The following is a 13,780-nucleotide window of genomic DNA, read 5'->3' on the forward strand; positions in this document are numbered from 1 at the left end:
ACCTGCACGGTGTATATAGGTGGTAACCCAATGCAGGTGGAGTAGCTGGCTCCCTTCATTTGCAGTAATACTTGCCGGTTACAAGAGTGACTTTAAATAAGAGCTGCACACCATTAACCCTCACACCATTAACCCTCAGTGTCCCTGAGTCCACATAAAAACATGAGGCAATACATTACCCAACTCTGAACCAGGGTAGCATTGAAGAATATAAATGTAGAAAAAATAAGAAAAGAGGGTGTTCATGGTGCAGACTTTGCAGTATCCTTTTCGTCTCCCTTACGCATATCAATAAAGCCTCAAGTGCAGGTCAGATCACTTGGGAGGGGAACGACGATGTCTTCCAGATAACCAGTCCTCCGCTTCAGCAGGGTTGGAGAAGAAAAGTGATTTGTCGCCATCCACAACTCTCAAGCGTGCAGGGTACGCCATAGAATACTTGAGGTTCATCTCCCGGAGGCGTCTTTTAATGGAGACAAAGGTAGCACGTTTCTTCTTAGGGTCAGCAGAAAAATCCGGATACAGAGAGATGTTTGCAGAGCCCAGAGATATGGTTTGTGCGACTCTAGCTTGCGCAAGAATGAGATCCCTGTCACGCCAGTTTAGCATGCGGGCTAGTAGGGGTCTTGGGGGGGCACCAGGAGGTAGCGGTCTGGCAGGAACTCGGTGTGCCCTTTCTACTGTATACGCAGATGAAAAAACAGCATTGGGGAACACCTCCTTAAACCAGCCCTCCAAAAAGGCTGCTGGATCTGGGACTTCAGCCCGCTCTGGCATGCCGATGATACGCACATTATTGCGCCGTGCGCTGTTTTTAAGTTCGTCACATTTTTGGCGGAATAACTCCACAGATGCCTCCACTGCAGTGATCCTTGCCGGTAAGGGGTTGGTCAGATCCTCCAAGTCCGACACTCTAGTCTCGGTTAGGCGGACCCGCTCACGCAGCTGCTGCACATCTTGGCGCAATAGGCCCAAATCCACCCTTACCTCCTCTATCTTCCCTGTCAGGGAGACCTGGCACCCGGTAATGGCCGCCATAAGCTGTTGGTGGGAGGTTTGCAGGGTGAATTCGGGTTCAGCCTCCGCATCGGAGTGTGGCTGTTGTGTCATCTGGCTCCTGGTGCTGGCCGCACGTGTCAGAGACGGAGCTGCGGCGCCATGTTGGGAATCCTGTCTGGCGAACTCCTTAAGTCTCTCCGCCACCATCTGCGCTTTGCTGGGACTCATGGTTCGACTCTAGCGCTTGCTGCTGACTTAGGTGAACTTGTCAGGTCTTTATTCGGCAGATGTAGGGGTCAGGATGGCTCAGGATAGCTGTTGGGAGCCGGAGCTGCTCTTAGATGCATCCGGCCATTACGGCAGTTGGCCACGCCCCCCGACTAACCACGTATTTAATCTGCGTCCAGTAAGTATGACTGGATATGACTACAGAATATGGAATAAAGAGCACGAGGAGTGCCCACTCTGCCAGCAAGTGTCAGGGGCATCAGGATAGATAAAGGAAACCACATCTGGAGAGCTATACCAGTGGGTCAATAACTTAAAAGAATTCTCTTGAATTCTATCACACCTAGAGGGGCCATGAGAATGGGAATTTGTCCAGTTTCCGAGAAGGAGAAGGTCACTCACAGATCCTGTTCCCAAGCTTAAAGATATGAAGGCTTCCCCTGAGCAGTATCTATAGAAATCTGTCTATGCAATCTGGAAAGTGTTTAGGAGGGGTAGGGTAGTCTGGAGAAGGACTGAGTCAAACCAAGAAGGGGCAATGGGGGGATCTGAAGAGGACATTTAGTGAGAAAATCACGGGAGATGGTCTGAAAGTGTTCATAAGCCAAAGTGGACCATGTCGGCAATTGATGGTTAAGGATCAGCCCCTTCGAAGCTGGAATCATCCCTCCAATATCAGGCAACCCAACAGCAGTGGGGTTAAGGCATCCCAGATGATCTGTAAAATCCTCTACAGACTATACAGCACCAAATGAGCAGGCATGTGTGAGGAAAAGAACAACTGAAAGGAACAAAGAGAAGCTGTCAGACTCCAAGAGTAAAGTAGCCCTTTGGTTAACGGGCTAGAGACCATGCCAATAATGGAACGAATATGCGGAAAGAGCTGCATAATGTGCTTGAAACAAAACCTCCGAGGTGATATGCCTCCAAGCCTTGGAGCATCGGTTCTGTAAATGGATGGCCTGCTAATTAGTGACGTCTGCTAGACCAAAACGACCCAGGTCCTTAGGTAGGACTAAGAGGTGATATGATCATTGAGGGGTCACCCCCTTCCAAAAAAAATGAGAAAACAAATGGCGAATCGAGAGAAAAAAGGAGGGTGGTAAATAAATGGTAGCCGACTGTAGCAAATACAATAATCATGGCAAAATAATAAATTTTAGGTCATTTCTTTCTGCCCATCCAGGACATCATAGGTAGCTGGAGCTTAGACAGTTGCATCTGGATGGATTGGAGGAGAGGAGTATAATTGAGTTTCATCAAGTCTGAGGTTGAGGGACTAATTTTAAGGCCCAAGTAAGTGATGTGGGATCAAGACCAGGAATAAGGGTACGCACTCTCTCCAGTACGAACCGTTTGCAAGGGGACATTAGTGGCCATAGCTTCACACTTGTTATAATTAACTTTAAATGTCTGACAGCTCCTCAAACTTTCAGACTAAATCCAGAAAAGCAGGGAATGCCTCCGATGAGTTTCCATGCATCAACAGCAAATCGGCAGCAAATGCAACAACACAGTGTTCCCTCCCCTGCACCACCAAGCCTGAAATGCTAGGATGCTGATGTACGGCCTAAAGTAACGGATCCAAAACTAAAATAAAAAGAGTAAGGGAAAGGAGGCACCCATGGCGCATTCCATTTCTAATCTTAAATGCCTGAGACAAAATCCATTCACTCTAACCCTGGCCTATTGAACGTGAGTGAGAGACCAAATTTATGATGGGTAAGATTCATATACAATCAGTCTACTCTGTTAAATGCCTTCTTGGCGGAGGTGCCGAGAAGGGTCAATGAAGCCTGGCAAACAGCAGCATGTTGGAGAAGGGGCAGAACCCTCTAGGAATTATCTCAACCCTCCCTGCCTGTCACAAACCCGTCTGATCCATATGTACAATTTCAGGGATATAAGGTGTGCGGTGAGCTACTAAGATCTTAGCCCACAGTTTAATGTCTGTGTGTAGCAGAAAGATTGGCCTGTAATTCCCACACACAGAATAATCTTTCCTGTCTTTTGTCAAAACTGAAATGTGAGTTTTGAAATCATGCCTGTCTAGAAGGGAGTCTTGAATAAGGTCATTAAAGTAAGCTTCCATATGAGGGGCTAAAGTAGGGGAAAACTGTTTGTAGTACAGTATCGGAAAACCATTCAATCCTGGACACTCCCCATTCAGAATACTACTGAGAGTTTTTATGAATTTCCTGCACCACCACAGGGAAAAGGAGATTAAGACACTCACTCTTCGACAGGGCTGTAAGGGACAAGGAGTTCAAAAACTCTGAGATTTTCTGAAACCTCTCCTGACTGGCTTGAAATAACTCATGTGGGAGGATAATGTAGAGGTGGCTATAAAATGATATACATTTCTGCCCCTGAGGAATACAGATATGACTGACCCAACTGTGAGATTTCACCTTCTTGACTAAGTAGGATTGGCCACCCTTATTGCCAGTTGCAAAATATTTGTGTTTTAATTGCATATATGCCGCAGCTGCCCTGACATTCAAAACTTATCTAGGTTCCTGGTGTGACATAATAAGGAGATGTTGGTCCCCGAGAGCCAACAAGCTCTTACGTCTGCATTCTATTTTGAATATTTTAGTTAGTAGAGAAGAGATCTTTTTCTGGAGCGGTTTGTCTAAAAACATCCCAAAGCAATCAACTCTTCTCTTATATAGGGCTTATGTGCTGCCCACTGCACCAAGGTAATGGTGTTAGTACGAGTATTCAATGTGAAGTAGGACTGCAGTTTGTCAGAGAATGAATGGTATTATCACAAGACAGTAAGATTTCACTCAAGCACCATGTCTACTCACCCACCGAAACATCAAATAATGAGAAGAAAAAATAAACCAGAGCATGGTCCGAGATGGTGATATTGTCGATTGATGCAGATGTTAATTCTGGCAAGCAGCAGTCATTGAGAAACAAATAATCAAGCCGCAAATATGACCTGTGTGCATTACAGAAGAAAGAATAGTCTTTAGCATTAGCATGTAAAGTCCTCCACACATCACTCACCTGCAGGTCCGTTACAGAAGCCCGGAGACCTCTAAGAGCTTTATATGTGACAGCCGAGCACTGCAAGGAGAAGTCACACAGAGAATTTACTACTAGGTTGAAGTCCCTGCCTATAAAAACAATACCTCCCCTAAATGCTGAGATTTTAAGTAACACTACTTTCAGCCAAGAAATCGTACCTTGATTTGGTGCATATAAATTACAGATACTGAGCATCTTGTCCCCTATGAGCCCTTTATGTAAAAGGTATCTTCATTCTGGATCTGATACCACATCCTTAAAAGGAAAAGAACATAGCCCTGTAAAATCATATGCTGACCCCTCTAGAAGCGAAACAAGGGCTGAGTGCATGATATCAGATATTGTACAGAAACTGTGTCTCCTGTAAAAAGTAGGACGGAGGGGAGGGGAAAGAAATCCTGATCGGTGAACACTGCTCGTCCCAATGTTAGCTATAGATAAACAGACACCCAGTGAAGGCATGTAAAATTAGTTAACATACCTCACTATGCAAGTTATTAAAGCAATAAAGTCCATGGGTGGACAACTCATGAACTAACGAAGAATGGAAGTCCAGGAAACATGGAGCAATGGAGGTCCTCAAGGGCTACCAAAATGCCCAAGTAGGAGAACAGGCACCTAGATGCGGGCCCAGTTCTACTCCGAATGCACAAGGCATTGAGTTGCACTGGGCCAGTTTCTTCGATCTCGGAGGCTTTCTGGACCTCGGTATAACAGCCCAGCGATCGGTGGAAAGGAATCTATTTCAGGCAAGGGTATCCACAACGGTATATACAGAGGATCATTTAGGAGACAAGCCCAGACTTGTTCCAGATCCCCTGGCTGGCGGACAGTGACATTTTTGCCAGACAGCAAGATACTGATCTCGAAAGGGCCACGGATAGTAAATCTGGCTCACTCTCAAACAGTCCTTAAGTGGCTTCAGCTTGTGGAGTTTTAGTAGGGTAGAGGACGCCAGATCTTGGTATAGCTAAATGGAGGCGCCATCAAACATCATTTCAGATCTGTCCCTTGCAGCTCCAAGAAGATTGGCAGTATCCAAATAGCTCAGGATGCCGCAGATGATACCACAGTGATGGTACTAGCTCTTTCAGAGCCTAGAAGATCTGTAAAGATGGTGCACACTGCTGCCAGTATGTCATCCTGTTCACACAATTCAGAGACACCACAAATCCTCACATTCTTGTGCCTGCTCCTATTTTCCTGATCTTTCCTGAGCTGCATTAAAATGAGCTCAGGCCTGGTGGGCCTGCTTCAGTGACTCCACCCGAGTGCCAATATGCCTGATGTCAGACTTTATGTCTGACATAGAGGTGCTAATGCCCATGCCAATGCTATTTTTAGGAAGCCGTTAGAGAGATAAAGAGATTCAGCCGCCTCCCGGCTTTCAGCAATGTTGTCCACATCTGATTCCTCCATTAGAGAGGTGGTGCCTGCTTGTATTGGCACCATTTTAAAGCCACAGCCTCCATGTTGAGCTGTTGTTTCGGCGCCCTGGATATCTCAGGAGATCATTGACCTTATCACTGTTGCCCACTTTTCCCATGGTGCGGATTGACTAGTTATAAATGAGGATTACAGCGTTCGACAGTAAGAGCCCTCAAGTCACACATCTGCCATTAAATTTGGTCGGCTCCGCCCATTTTATTGCTCTTTTATGTTGCTTTTATTCTGTCAGATTACCACCATATAATCTATGCAGGTACACTTACCCAGTGTTTGAGAAACACAATTTCCAGTTGGTGACATTACACCTGCCTCAAGTCATCTGTGGTGCAGCTTATAATGGACATTTTAACTATCCATAGGAGATGTTTGTGAACATCCTGTTTGATTTCATCCCTGCAGCGATTAAATTAAGAAATGTCTGCAGAGAACAGGTAATAATCAACAGACTAGGCAGGTGCAGGGATTTCGTTACCTAGCAATGTAGAATTATTTGCTTTGCCAGTCTTCATCTCATGCACATCTCACTGAAAACCGCTTAGAGAAAATTGCACCTCCCTGGATATGTGGTTATTCATGGTTCGTTAACACTAATAGCTAAAACAACTCTCTCAGCACATATAAAAAAATTAACAAACAATCTAGATACTAAGATGAGTGAAATAAAACATAAAAAGTTCTTCATGGCTGAAGAATCTACAGATAAAAGCAAAGGAGGAATAGCACACACAGTAGAACCTCTCTCCTCTTACCATGTCCACCTCATCATTGCTGTATGTGCTTGTGTACTGGTAGTATGACCAATGAGATTAAATAGAATTTCATTTTAGAGTTCAGCCACATGGTCATTTTGGTTGCGAGACAACACGCGCCCAATGATCACAGTGTAGTGGTGCTAGCATGGAAATGAATTGAGTTGCAGCATGACTTGCAAAATTGCTAAGAATCCAGTAGTGTTAGAGTTTTTGAGACTCTTGGTTCGCCGTGGCAGCACATGTGTGAGTCACGCTGCGACCCAATTCATTTGTATGCTAGCACCGCAGTGTATTGCCTTAAGAAAGATGCCAATCAGATTAAAAAAATTTAAAGGGGTAGTCTGCTTTCAGGAGGAAACTGGCTAACACACGCGATCAATTAAGAATAGGGCATTACTTACCTGATAGACACGGCTCTGATTCTCCCAGTTGGGCTCTGTTTACCCAGCTGCAGCGGTGATGTTACGTCGACATGTGACCACTGCAGCCAATCAATTTCTTCTTTGGTACACCGCTGAGGTGATTGGTTGCAGTGGTCATGTGTTGTAGACATGACTTCACCGCCGCATCTGGGTAAACAGCGCCTGGCCAAGAGAACCGGAGAGTCCGTGCAGGATCTATCAGGTGGGTGAAGATCTATTCTAGTTCCTCCTGAAATCGCACAACCCCTTTAACATTAGTATGCAGTCATACACAGTCAAAAGTGGTACAGAGGAGGTAAATTAAGGGTAGCCACCATTTCAATTGTCCAGGATTCAGTCATACAGATTCCTGAAACTAGCCTGAATCCTTCTGCCCACCTTTGTCTTCTCCAGCTTCAAGGCATAGATTAGCAGAGGAAGAGCTTGTTAAATTCAAAGGGAATCTCTGATGTTTCAACTGCAAATGTGTCATAACCCTATGCATTCTAATGCAGGCTTTTTCTTGTAGATGATGTAAGGCTATAACCATCATATCCACCCCTCCCTCTGCAGCTTCTTCTGCTCGCCAACATCTTGCTGAGAATTTGGTATGCTCTATATAACTATAGCTACCAATAGCTGTGATCTGGTCACCCCTCTCTATGTGATGCCGGGGTAAGGAGATTAATCTCTTCTAAATAGTAATTTAGATGTAGCAATGGGGGGGGAGGGGACGACGAAACAAAAAAGTTATAATATATACCTGCGCTATGTTACTGGTTGCCCCAAATAATTGTGTCTGGTGAAATCTCTTTAGAAGCTGTGCACATATTAGCTGCTGTCTGAGTAATATAGAGTCATGCAGGACCAAGGAGACAACTGTATGGTAATTGATGGGTGCTGCTGTGGCCTATTTAATCTTGGTTGTCATCATCTTCATTTCATCTGCTGTTGAATTTTGTCCCCTGATGAACCAACGATTATCTTCAATGGGGAAATGCGTTGGGACCAACAATGACAAGCTTTTTGAAAATATCTAAGGGATTTCCAGGGCATTAGCCACCGATAAGTGGGGTCGCCCCTTTCGGGGCGGGTGCTCCGCTTTTGGGCAGGGATAGCCAAAAGGGACACCCAGGGATAGTTCATCTCCCGACATTATATCTTACCATGACAAACCCTACAGGAATAGTGAGTAAACCCACCCACTGTTTTTGCATAGTATTTATCTGTGTATTATTGCCCAGGATATTCTTTAGTATCTGAATTATTATATCTAGCCATACTCTCCTTGTTGTGGGCATATCTATTATTGTTTGATTTATTCTATTAATGTGGGGGTTATTCTATTTAACTAATTTAAATTACAAACCGGATTCCAAAAAAGTTGGGACACTATACAAATCGTGAATAAAAACTGAATGCAATGATGTGGAGGTGCCAACTTCTAATATTTTATTCAGAATAGAACATAAATCACGGAACAAAAGTTTAAACTGAGAAAATGTACAATTTTAAGGGACAAATATGTTGAATCAGAATTTCATGGTGTCAACAAATCCCCAAAAAGTTGGGACAAGGCCATTTTCACCACTGTGTGGCATCTCCCCTTCTTACAACACTCAACAGATGTCTGGGGACCGAGGAGACCAGTTTCTCAAGTTTAGAAATAGGAATGCTCTCCCATTCTTGTCTGATACAGGCCTCTAACTGTTCAATCGTCTTGGGCCTTCTTTGTTGCACCTTCCTCTTTATGATGCGCCAAATGTTCTCTATAGGTGAAAGATCTGGACTGCAGACTGGCCATTTCAGTACCCGGATCCTTCTCCTACGCAGCCATGATGTTGTGATTGATGCAGAATGTGGTCTGGCATTATCTTGTTGAAAAATACAGGGTCTTCCCTGAAAGAGATGACGTCTGGATGGGAGCATATGTTGTTCTAGAACCTGAATCTATTTTTCTGCATTGATGGTGCCTTTCCAGACATGCAAGCTGCCCATGCCACACGCACTCATGCAACCCCATACCATCAGAGATGCAGGCTTCTGAACTGATAACAACTTGGGTTGTCCTTGTCCTCTTTGGTCCGGATGACATGGCGTCCCAGATTTCCAAAAAGAACTTCTAATCGTGACTCGTCTGACCACAGAACAGTCTTCCATTTTGCCACACTCCATTTTAAATGATCCCTGGCCCAGTGAAAATGCCTGAGCTTGTGGATCTTGCTTAGAAATGGCTTCTTCTTTGCACTGTAGAGTTTCAGCTGGCAGCGGCGGATGGCACGGTGGATTGTGTTCACTGACAATGGTTTCTGGAAGTATTCCTGAGCCCATTCTGTGATCTCCTTTACAGTAGCATTCCTGTTTGTGGTGCAGTGTCGTTTGAGGGCCCGGAGATCACGGGCATCCAGTATGGTTTTACGGCCTTGACCCTTACGTACAGAGATTGTTCCAGATTCTCTGAATCTTCGGATGATGTTATGCACAGTTGATGATGATAGATGCAAAGTCTTTGCAATTTTTCGCTGGGTAACACCTTTCTGATATTGCTCCACTATCTTTCTGTGCAACATTGTGGGAATTGGTGATCCTCTACCCATCTTGGCTTCTGAGAGACACTGCCACTCTGAGAAGCTCTTTTTATACCCAATCATGTTGCCAATTGACCCAATTAGTGTTAATTGGTCTTCCAGCTCTTCGTTATGCTCAAATTTACTTTTTCCAGCCTCTTATTGCTACTTGTCCCAACTTTTTTGGAAATTGTTGACACCGTGAAAATTGGAATCAACGTATTTTTCCTTTAAAATGATACATTTACTCGGATTAAACGTTTGATCTGTCATCTACGTTCTATTACAAATAAAATATTGACATTTGCCATCTCCACATCATTGCATTCAGTTTATATTCACAATTTGTTTAGTGTCCCAACTTTTTTGGAATCCGGTTTGTATATATTATTAAAGATTATATTTTAGAGGGTTCTTTTCACAATAAGCTGCTGTGGCTGGCACAATGTTACAGTATTTCTTTTTGGTAAGCATAATGTTTTGATCAATTCTGCGTTAATGTTATTAATTTGCTTGCACTACTTGTCCTACATGGATAGAACAATTATGGCCAGATAATGAGACCAGACTGCTATTAACAATCTTTCTATTAACCAGGATACTATGGTTTAAATAGGTACAAGCAGATAACAAACTTTCTAATATATCGTATTGGAAATATGCCACTTCCACTCCTGAGGTGACCATTCACCCTCAATTTACAGATAAAAATCCATCTTGTGAGAAGAGATAAACTATCATCTCTCTATGGGATCAGGTTACATGTTGTCCTTCTACAGACAAGGGGGTTGGAATGAGCTGCTGGAGGGAGACACAGGCACACACACAGATGCTGCTGTGGCCTCAGTGCTGGATTCACAGCTACACTGCTCTGTACTGCTGTGTAATATCCTGCATGCTGTTTAGATGTACAATTAAGAGATAGGGGAGAAGGATCCTTCTTCTCTATTTGTTCTGTGTATGGGAGACATTATAGAAGTTAGTTTTCCCCTACTAGTTCAGGAAATACTGAAAATTACAGATAGAGGCAGCAGAGTGGATAATGGTGAAAAATACAGACTACAAGTCATTTCTAAATCATACATTTTAAATAGCGCTGATAGTCATATCTAGAATGCAAAATCTGTTCCACCATGAATTTTATCTTGATAAGGAAACATCTGCCTTTTTGTTAAAAGTCTCTGCTAAGTGCAACCTATTTTGTTAGCAGTAAAAGTAGGATCACATGGAGGATTTTGTCACGTATCTCACAGCAGAAACTGCTGCGCTGTGCTTTCTGCCGTGGATTTTCATGTAGACCCGCTCTAGGCTTAACTCCATTGAACTGTGAGCAGGGTCCCGCTATGGCTTTGTTACAGAACCACCCTCGGCTGCATGAACCATTGAAAACTATAGGAGGTGGTTTCAATGCAGATTCATCCTGGTTTTTGGCACCGAATCTGTGCTGAAACCCCTGCCCAAAATCCTTTGTCTGAACCTACCCTAAATAAGACATACTTCTGATTATCACAGCAAATAAATGGAAACAGAGCAGTATAAATGACAATATCCATATAAATGCTGGGCTTTTATAAATGGATTATTTTATATATACAGTGAAAATGAAAAAAAAAAAAACTGGAATACTTAAAGGGAACCTGTCACCAGGATTTTGTGTATAGAGCTGAGGACATGGGTTGCTGAGGACCTGGCTCATCTCAGGGACAGGACTCATCTCAGGTTAATTTGCATATGTATTAAATCGTTTTTTTTTTACACAATAAAAGAACATAGAGCTATGAGGACTGCGGATGTGCTAGCGGCCATCTAGCAACCCATGTCCTCAGCTCTATACACAAAATCCCGGTGACAGGTTCCCTTTAATGAGCTGATTTTGATAAAGTATAAACTGCTAGTGATGCTTGGTCAATGATCACATAAGCAAGGCGGTGCACCCTTTATTTTGGGTTCTGCAACAGGGTATATCTTGAGGCAGGGTCACATTAATACTGGATACAGTATATGTACAGGATATCCTGCAATAAGGCTGCCACTTTGGCATGGAAATATTCATACAGATGCTGTAACAGGTAAAGAATGGCGTAAACCAGCCAGGTGCAGTTGATGGAATGATCAGGAAGAGAAGGCATCTCCTTGTTGTTGCTTCAACCATTAGAGAGGTTGAGTTAGGACAGTGGTCGGCAAGCCGCGGCTCGCGAGCCACATGCGGCTCTTTTGATCCTTCACTGCGGCTCTTTGGTTCGGGCTGGCGGGTGGGCGGCCGCGCAGCCATATCGCGCCGCTCAAGCTGCTTGTAAATTGTCCGTCATGCGCCTGCTGCCCCGTCTGTCTGCTCCTTCTACTTGATGAATGAAGCAGGCAGGCGGGGCAGGAGGCGCATGACGGAGGGAGAGATGTCACGCTGCGCACAGCAGCAGAAGGGCGGGCAGCGCGGCTCTAGTTCGGCTGCCCACTGTGAGGAGGGGTGGAGTGGTGAAGAGGCCGCCGCTCAGGAGGAACGAAATGTCCTGGTAGCAGAAAGGTAGGAGCTGCCCCCGGTGTGTGCACTGCACCGGCCCCGCCGCAAGTGTCCCTGCCCCCTTCCTTCCCCCCACTAATACATTACTTACTGGAAGGCACTTATGGGGGATATCTGTGGATGGCTCACTTATGGGGGATATCTGTGGAGGGCACTTATGGGGGATATCTGTGGAGGGCACTTATGGGGGATATCTGTGGAGGGCACTTATGGGGGATATCTGTGGATGACACATATATAGCATCTTATGCTATATATGTGTCATCCACAGATATCCCCCATAAGTGCGTCATCCACAGGTATCCCCCATAAGTGCGTCATCCACAGGTATCCCCCATAAGTGCGTCATCCACAGGTATCCCCCATAAGTGCGTCATCCACAGGTATCCCCCATAAATGCGTCATCCACAGGTATCCCCCATAAGTGCGTCATCCACAGGTATCCCCCATAAATGCGTCATCCACAGGTATCCCCCATAAGTGCGTCATCCACAGGTATCCCCATAAGTGCGTCATCCACAGATATCCCCCATAAGTGCGTCATCCACAGATATCCCCCATAAGTGCGTCATCCACAGATATCCCCCATAAGTGCGTCATCCACAGATATCCCCCATAAGTGCGTCATCCACAGATATCCCCCATAAGTGCGTCATCCACAGATATCCCCCATAAGTGCGTCATCCACAGAAATCCCCCATAAGTGCGTCCTCCACAGATATCCCCCATAAGTGCGTCATCCACAAATATCCCCCATAAGTGCGTCATCCACAGATATCCCCCATAAGTGCGTCATCCACATTACATCCACATCTGCAGACAAGTTTAAGAAAAGTAAAAAATGATAAAGATAAAATGAAATAATAATCAAGATCCAAATAAAAGAAAGTACATATAAAAGTATTCAAAAACACACTCTGGGCTCATGCCCACGAATGTAAGGGCGCCGTGCCTGTGCTGCGGACCGCAAATAGCGGTCCGCAATGCACGGACACAGACCATGGGGCAGCTGCATGAGGATCGCGGACCCATTCACTTGAATGGGGTTCGCGATCCGCATCCGACTGCCCGCACCGCAAAAAAGTAGCGCATGCTGAAGTGAATGGGTCCATGATGCGGGCTGCACACGGCCGTGTGCAGCCCGCATCATGGACCCATTCACTTCAATGGGTCCAGGATACGGGATATGAGTGCTACAGTGTGCTTCCGTGGTGCTTCTGGCTGTGCCTCCGCACCGCAAAAAAGTAGTGCATGCGCCCGGATCCTGGACCCATTGAAGTGAATGGGTCCTTGATGTGGGCTGCACACGGCCGTGTGCAGCACGCATCATGGACCCATTCACTTCAGCATGCGCTACTTTTTTGAGGGCACACGGTCGTGTGCATGAGCCTAATAGTCCTCACTGGTACTGTTGATGCAATATTTTAGGTTTTAAAAATGTGGCTCTCGAAAGAAATTCCGATCGTGGTTTTGGCGATATTTGGCTCAGTTGACAAAAAAGGTTGCCCACCACTGAGTTAGGAGATAATGCAGAGGTGCTGAAGGAGGTGAGATGTCTTCCAGGTGGCACTGTAAAGAGGGACAAGAGGTGTACTGCAAATACAGTAAAGACAGCTAGTAAGCAAAGACAATGAAATTGATCCATAATGATTTGCTTTCTGTACAAAGGGAATTCCACAATTTTAGCCAGGAACTTTGTAGAATAGCTGGTTCAGTGAACTTTTCAGAGGTTTTGCTGGTCTGTAATCAGAGTAACAAGGCAATTCGTATCTAAGTTTAAAGGGCTTCTGTCACCCCACTAAACTCATATTATTATTTTGTGTGTAC

This window comes from Bufo bufo, chromosome 2 (assembly GCF_905171765.1).
Source record: "Bufo bufo chromosome 2, aBufBuf1.1, whole genome shotgun sequence".
Classification (NCBI taxonomy): Eukaryota; Metazoa; Chordata; class Amphibia; order Anura; family Bufonidae; genus Bufo; species Bufo bufo.